Below are 6,674 nucleotides of genomic sequence, written 5' to 3' on the forward strand. Positions count from 1 at the left end.
TCACAGCTGAAGGGAAAAATCTCTGTAGAACTGTTTTACTGATGAATGATGCTGCAGAGAATTAAAATACCCCAGATTTCCAGTCAATAGAGGAATGGATCTAGGCTAAGATCTTTGGCTGCTCCTGACACTACAAAAAGATATAATGAGAAAATGTACATCTGTCGATGGAGAACATGGACACCACAAAAAAGAGTTGCAATTAAAGCTAATTCAGACTTGGCACACATGCCCACACACATGCACACACACACACACACACACACACACACGCACACACACACACATGCACACACACACACACACACACGGAGTGGGGGACACTGAAGGTCAATACGCCTCGCCTTACTCTTTGAAATGGGGTTTCTCATTGAACACAAAGCTCTCTGACTGGCTACGCTGACTGGCTCGGAAGCCTGTCTCAGCGCCGTGCCACAATTATAAATGTGTCGGTGCCGAAAGTCCAAATGCAGGTCTTAATGCTTCCCCGGCAAGCCCTTTACACAAGGAGCCATGTCTCTGGCCCCTACCATGTCACATTCTAGTGACTGCTTCCACAACCGAGGAAAGACCCATTTGGAAGGAAGGCCGTGGAGCGCTTCTCAGGTGGCTAGCAAAGACAATTGGTTATAAAAGTACGCACACACCAGGCGGTGGTGGTGCACGCCTTTAATCCCAGCACTCGGGAGGCAGATCTCTGAGTTTGAGGCCAGCCTGGTCTACAGAGCGAGATCCAGGACAGCCAAAGCTACACAGAGAAACCCTGTCTTGGGGGGAAAAAGTACACACATTTCACTTGGTCTGTGACAAAATGCTGAAGAGAAATACATTTTTAAGGAGAATAGAATTTTACTTTGGATCATAATTTGAGTCTGCGGTGGATGGGCACCCATGTCTTGGGCCTGAGGTAAGCACAGCTACATGCTGATAGGAGCATAGGGCAGCTGCTCACTCCATGGTAGTTAGGGAGGAGAGAAGGAGGTCATCTCTTGATCCTTTAAGGATGGGGTCTCAGTGTTTACTTCCTCTCACTAGGCATAGCTCTTGTCTTAGTTAGGGTTTCTATTGCTGTGAAGAGACACCATGACCACTGCAACGCTTACAAAAGATAACATGTCATTGGGGCTGGCTTACATTTCAGAGGTTCAGTCCATTATTGTCATGGCAGAAAGCATGGCAGCATGCAGGCAGACATGGTGCTGGAGGTAGCAATGCACTAATAAGCCCAGAAGCTATCACCAAAATTGATAACTACTTGCCCAAGCAGAATTAGTTTCATTCAACTCCTTGAAGGACCACAGAACTCTGCTGGGCAGGGGACACTCCATAGAGGAGGTGACATTCCAGAAATATCTTGAAGAATTGCAAGGACCTACAAGACAGGAAATGAGTGAAGGACATGGGGAGAGGACCAATGTTGTCTCTCCTCTTCTTCACCTTTTCCAAACAAGTTTGGTATCTTCTCCATGGGTTCTGGCCAGTATGACCAGAGGAAGGGATCGTCCTTGCTCCGTGGTCCCTGGATTTCCCTGCCATACTTTTCCTTGTTGAAGGGACTATGCAGAAACTTCCCCTTCTCTGGGTTCAAAGTGCTCAAGCCAGAAAGCACAGAGCCCTGGTGGTGCCTTTCTGGAGGAACTCTCAAAAATGACCAGCAGGAACTCCCCATTCTAGCAGGTCCAGGTCCCAAGTTCCCAGACGCCTTTGCTTCTGTGGGCTGGTCTTCTCAAAGCCTTCTCATTGCACGGTGGGAAATCTGAGAGAAAGAAACTGGTAACTTTAGAACCCCTGCTCCTGGCCAGACTCACTCTCAGGTTGTGCTACCATCCACCTATGTTTACATCCTCCAGGAGTTACTGCCCCCTTACCCTTCAGGCCAGGATGCAGCCCAGCAGCATGTTGTTGGGAAGTGACCTTGTCCCCCCTGCCTTCCTGGAAGCCATGGTCTGCTCCTGGGTCCTGCTGCTGCTTGGCTCTTTTCTCTTGATAAACCTTTACAGTTACCAAAAAAAAAAAAAAAAAATTAGTTTCATTCAACTGGTCTCACCAGGTATACAGCCACAGGACAGGCCCCATGTCCAGCAGTAGATGGCCAACACAAAACAAACTCAATGGTATTTTTGCTGGTTCTTGGTCTCATAATGCTTTTTCTGAGTTTTTTTTTTTAACTTACAAACCCTGTGCTTATATATTCCAGTTTTAAAATTTTTTGTTTGTATGGGATTTCTGTGTGTGTGAATGCCTGTCTCTGCATCTGAACATATTTCTTATGCTTTTTCTATGGCTCTTTTGGTTTTGAATTCTTTTATTTAAAAAAAAAAATTCTATCTTACACATTGGTTTTTATTTTAACTTGAGTTCTGATGGTGACTGAACAGGTACCCAAATTTTAGTCTCTAAGACCCCATTACATCCTTATGAAGTGGTGATTAAGGCAGCCCACTTGAGTGCAAAGAATATTGGCTTGTTTACCAACAGGCACACATGGCCACATCTTATCTATTAGCAATCCTTGCAAGGATCTTGGATGAGTCATTTCTCCCTCAGTGCTCTCTGGGCCAACTGGTACCAGAGGAAGGAGGGTAAATGTGCCCGCACTTGTCATCTGTGGGTTATGACAGTTCTTAACATCCTTAACACTGGGCTCCAATGAGATTAGTGGAAACACTGAGTAGAACTTATCAAATATTTCCCAGAATTCTAGATCTAATGCACAAGTATCTCATTTTCCATATTACTTTTCTAAAAACTCATTTTCATTTTTCCAAAATTATTAGCATATCACACATTAGAGACCTACAATCAAATGCTGGCCCTGTCTACAGAAACACGAGATGAATTGCTTCTCAAAGAACATTTTTGTTCTAAATTACACAATTACGTTATCATTTCCAGAAAGTTCAGAGAGATGAGCATTTGTCCAACCCTCACTTCCTCTACAGCAGGCAGTTTATAACAGCATGGAAACATGGCTCGAGGCAACGCTTTAGCCAAAAGTTCTTTCCATTTGCCAAGCCCTTTGGTTAAGAAAGGGCATCTGAGCTCAGCGCACAGCCGCTCATTTGAACTTGTCCAGACAAAATCAAAGATGGAATGAAGCACTCTCTAGAGTGATGAAATTGAGCAGAACATATGTTCTTTCCAATTTTATTAAGAAAAGGTTTATTTAATTCTAATTCAGGCAAGAATCACACACTTCCATAGTTATCTACTTGAAAATTTCTAATGCAAAAGAGATACTTTTTTACCAAACACAGCCTGACTGATATTCTTATATGCCCTCATATTCTAGAAACAAAAAATACATGTTAGGTATTTACACATGTATTGTGGTCACTTTGAAACTCATAATCTTATGGTAAGAAACAGTGCATAAGCTTGACTACTGTTTAATGGAAAAATTGACATCATTAAATTTGAAAGACTGATTTTGGCTTCATTTTTACCTCTCCAGGACAAAGGCAGAAAGATAGTTTATGAAGATTTTTTAGGAGACAATTTAAAGAAAAAAAAGAACTCATTCACAACTATCTTCACTTTGGAATTACTGTTTTCTTGTCCTACAAATGGAACTCTCTGATCTTTGTTTTTATTAGGCATAAGGCCATGATTGTCCCATGAACTGTTGGTAATTCAGCAACTGTTTAAAACAAACAAAAAAAATGTGTGTTATTCTTCCATATTAAAATCTCTTGAACCCAGGCAATGGCAGTGTACGCCTTTAATCCCAGCACTCAGGAGGCAGAGGCAGATGCAGCTTTGTGAGTTCAAGGCTAACCTGGTCTCCAGAGTGAGTTACAGGACAATCCAAAGCTACACAGAGGAAATGCTGTCTCAATAACAACAAAATCTCTTGAAGCATTGAGATTCAAGAATAAATGAGTGGCCCAACAGGTAAATAATGATGACCTTTTTCTTTTTCATATATATATGTGTGTGTGTGTGTGTGTGTGTGTGTGTGTGTGTGTGTGTACATCAATGATACATTTTATAATTAACATAAAGAGATAGCTAGATGAGAGAGAGAGAGGGATGGGTGGGTATTAGTTTGCTAGGCTATTGTCACACTATACAAGAAGAGACCCAACAGCAGTCATTGATTTCCTCCTAGTTTTGCAGTATCTTAGCTAAGATAAAGATGTCGCCAGATGTGCTCAATTCTGAGGCCTCATCCACTGTCTTGCACACAGGTTCTTTCTCGTCATGCCGTCACAGGGTCTTTCCTGTTTACACTCTTTGTCTCATGGTGACATAGACTGAATTAGGTGACAGATACAATTACCTTCGATTTTTTTTCACTTTTATTGATTCTTTGCAGATTTCACATCATGCATCCCCAGCTCCCTGCACCCGACCTCTGCCCTTGCAACCTGCCCCACAAAACAAAACAAAATTCAAAAGAAAAACCCAAACCAAACAAAGTAAACAAACAAACCCAAAAACAACAACAAACCCAAAACAACAACAACAGAACAAAACCACAAAACAAACAACCAAAACCAAAACAAACTATTTAAAAAAAAAAAAAAGAAGAAGAACCTCACCATGGAAGCTGTAGTGTGGCCCGGTTGTCATATGGTTTACCCTTTATATGTTCCATCTTCACTTGTATGGCTCAAGGCCCCTGGCCTCTGCTACATCATTGATAATGGGCTCTCATCCGGGTTCCTCTTGGATTTCCTGTTGTCCTGTGTCATGGAGATCCTGCAGTTTTGGATCTGTAGGTTCGTCCCCTTCACATGCTCCAACAGTTCATAGATGAGGTGGATGTTAGGGTGGGCCAACTCATAGCCCTGGTTCTGGGACTGAGTGGTAGTTAGGTTGGTCAGCCCGCCAGTTTCCCCTCAGCATTATCACCCTGGCGAGCTCTCCAGCATTGCCTTAGCCAGCCCACCCAAAGCAGCCTGCAGCAAGGAGCATGTGGCCAGTTCTCCTGCTCTTAGGCCCTTGGGTCTGGCTCACTCCCACTCCCACCACCAGGGCCAGCTCCATGGTCTTGCCCTGGCAAGGTAAAGGGCCCTCTCTCTCAGTTGCTGTAGTGGGAATGTGGGTGGGGAAGAGTGGGGTCAGCTCTCCTGCTTTCATGGCCGCAGGGCTGGCTCACCTGCATCTCTGACAACAGGGTTACCTCTAGTGTGCTGCCCTGGTTGGGTGCAGGATCCCCTGTCCAGTGCGCTGCAGCTGGTGAGGGGCAGGGCTGGTTCTCCCCCTCTCGTGACCCTGGGGCCAGCTCTCTCACCTGCCACAGACAGCAAGCGGTGGGAGAGGGAGGGTATTTTTTCCTTACCCATACCACCACATGAGAGATGAGGGGCGGGGCTGGGGTGTCAGGGTGGGAAGGTTCCAGCTTTGCTGTTCGCAAGCCTTCAGGGCTGACTCGCATTCTCCAACAGGGTCAGCTCTAGTGTGGTGCAGGCCCGTGGTGAGGGGTGGGGCCATCTTTCCTGAGTGTGTGTGTGTGGGGGGGGTAATGGGGGGAACCAGCTCTCCTGCCGCAGTATCCAGCAAGGGGCAGGACCAGCTATACCAGCGCCAGTGAGGGGAGGGGCCAGCTCAACAGGGCCCTGGGATTTCAACACACTTGGTTCCTACGACCCCCTGTGGTAACATGGGCCATGAACATCAACACAGAGCACAGCCTCACAAGGACCACGGACCCAGACACGGCCCTTGGCAACAAATGGGGGCTGAGCGTCACCATGGCCCTGGTGGCAGCACAGGCCACCCAGATCAGTATAGCCCTGGTAGCAGCATGGCCCTCAGACACCAACATGGTCTCTGGTGGCTGACCAGACCCTGGGCATCTGCATGGTCCTCAGCAGTAACGGGGGATGACAGTTACCAACTCAGACCCTGACTGCTGTAGAGACACAGATCCAGATGTGGCCCTTGGCAGCAGCCTGGGCCTGGACAACACCATGGCCCTGGGCAACAGTGCAGGCCACTCAGATCAGCATGGCCTCAGTGGCAGCATGGCCCCTGGACACCCACATGACTACAGCTTGTAGCCTAGACCCTGGTCATCCCTGTGGCCTCTGGTGGCAACATGGGCCACAAACATCAATGCAGACCCTGGCTGTGGCAGGACTACAGACCCAGACATAGTCCTAGACCACAGTCCAGGCTGTCACGATGGCCCCAGGTGGCAGTGCAGGCCACCAGGTTTGGTATGACCCTCCATAGCAGCATAGCCCTTGGACACCAATGTAGCCCCAGGTGGCTGCCCAGACTCCTAGCATTGGCACTGCCTTCAATGGCATCAGAAGCCATGAACATCAACTCAGACCCTGATTGCTGTAAGGCCACAGACCCTCACATAGCCCTCAGCAGCAGTACTGGCCCAGACAACACTGGTCCGGGTGACTTTGCTGGCCACTCAGCTCAGCATAGCCCTGGCTATGGCCCAGACCCTTGGCATCTATGATTGCACCAAGGGCGCCTGGACATCAATACAGACTCCAGCTGTGTTAGGGTCCTTGGCATCAGGCCAGACCTGGATGTCACCATGGCCCCAGGTGGCAGTGCCGGCCACTCAGATTGTCATGGCCCATGGAGCAGCTTGGCCCTCAGACATCAACATGGCTCTAGATGGCAGCCCAAAACACAGGTCTCTGCATGGCTCTGAGTGTCAATAGAAGCCTCAGACATCACCTCAGACCCCCTCAGCTGCTTCA

The 6,674-nt window shown here is 47.2% G+C and overlaps 1 long non-coding RNA gene across 1 annotated transcript; it reads right to left on the bottom strand.

Annotated features, from left to right (window-relative positions):
* Window positions 1-780: 780 nt before the first annotated feature.
* Window positions 781-4,727, bottom strand: LOC119088869. The gene is made up of 3 exons (XR_005092604.1): window positions 4,545-4,727; window positions 1,869-1,992; window positions 781-1,756 (listed from the first exon to the last, which is right to left on the bottom strand). It is a non-coding gene; the product is annotated as an uncharacterized LOC119088869 (long non-coding RNA).
* Between the last annotated feature and the right edge of the window lie 1,947 nt (window positions 4,728-6,674).

The sequence above is a fragment of the Peromyscus leucopus genome, chromosome 12 (assembly GCF_004664715.2).
Source record: "Peromyscus leucopus breed LL Stock chromosome 12, UCI_PerLeu_2.1, whole genome shotgun sequence".
Taxonomy (NCBI): Eukaryota; Metazoa; Chordata; class Mammalia; order Rodentia; family Cricetidae; genus Peromyscus; species Peromyscus leucopus.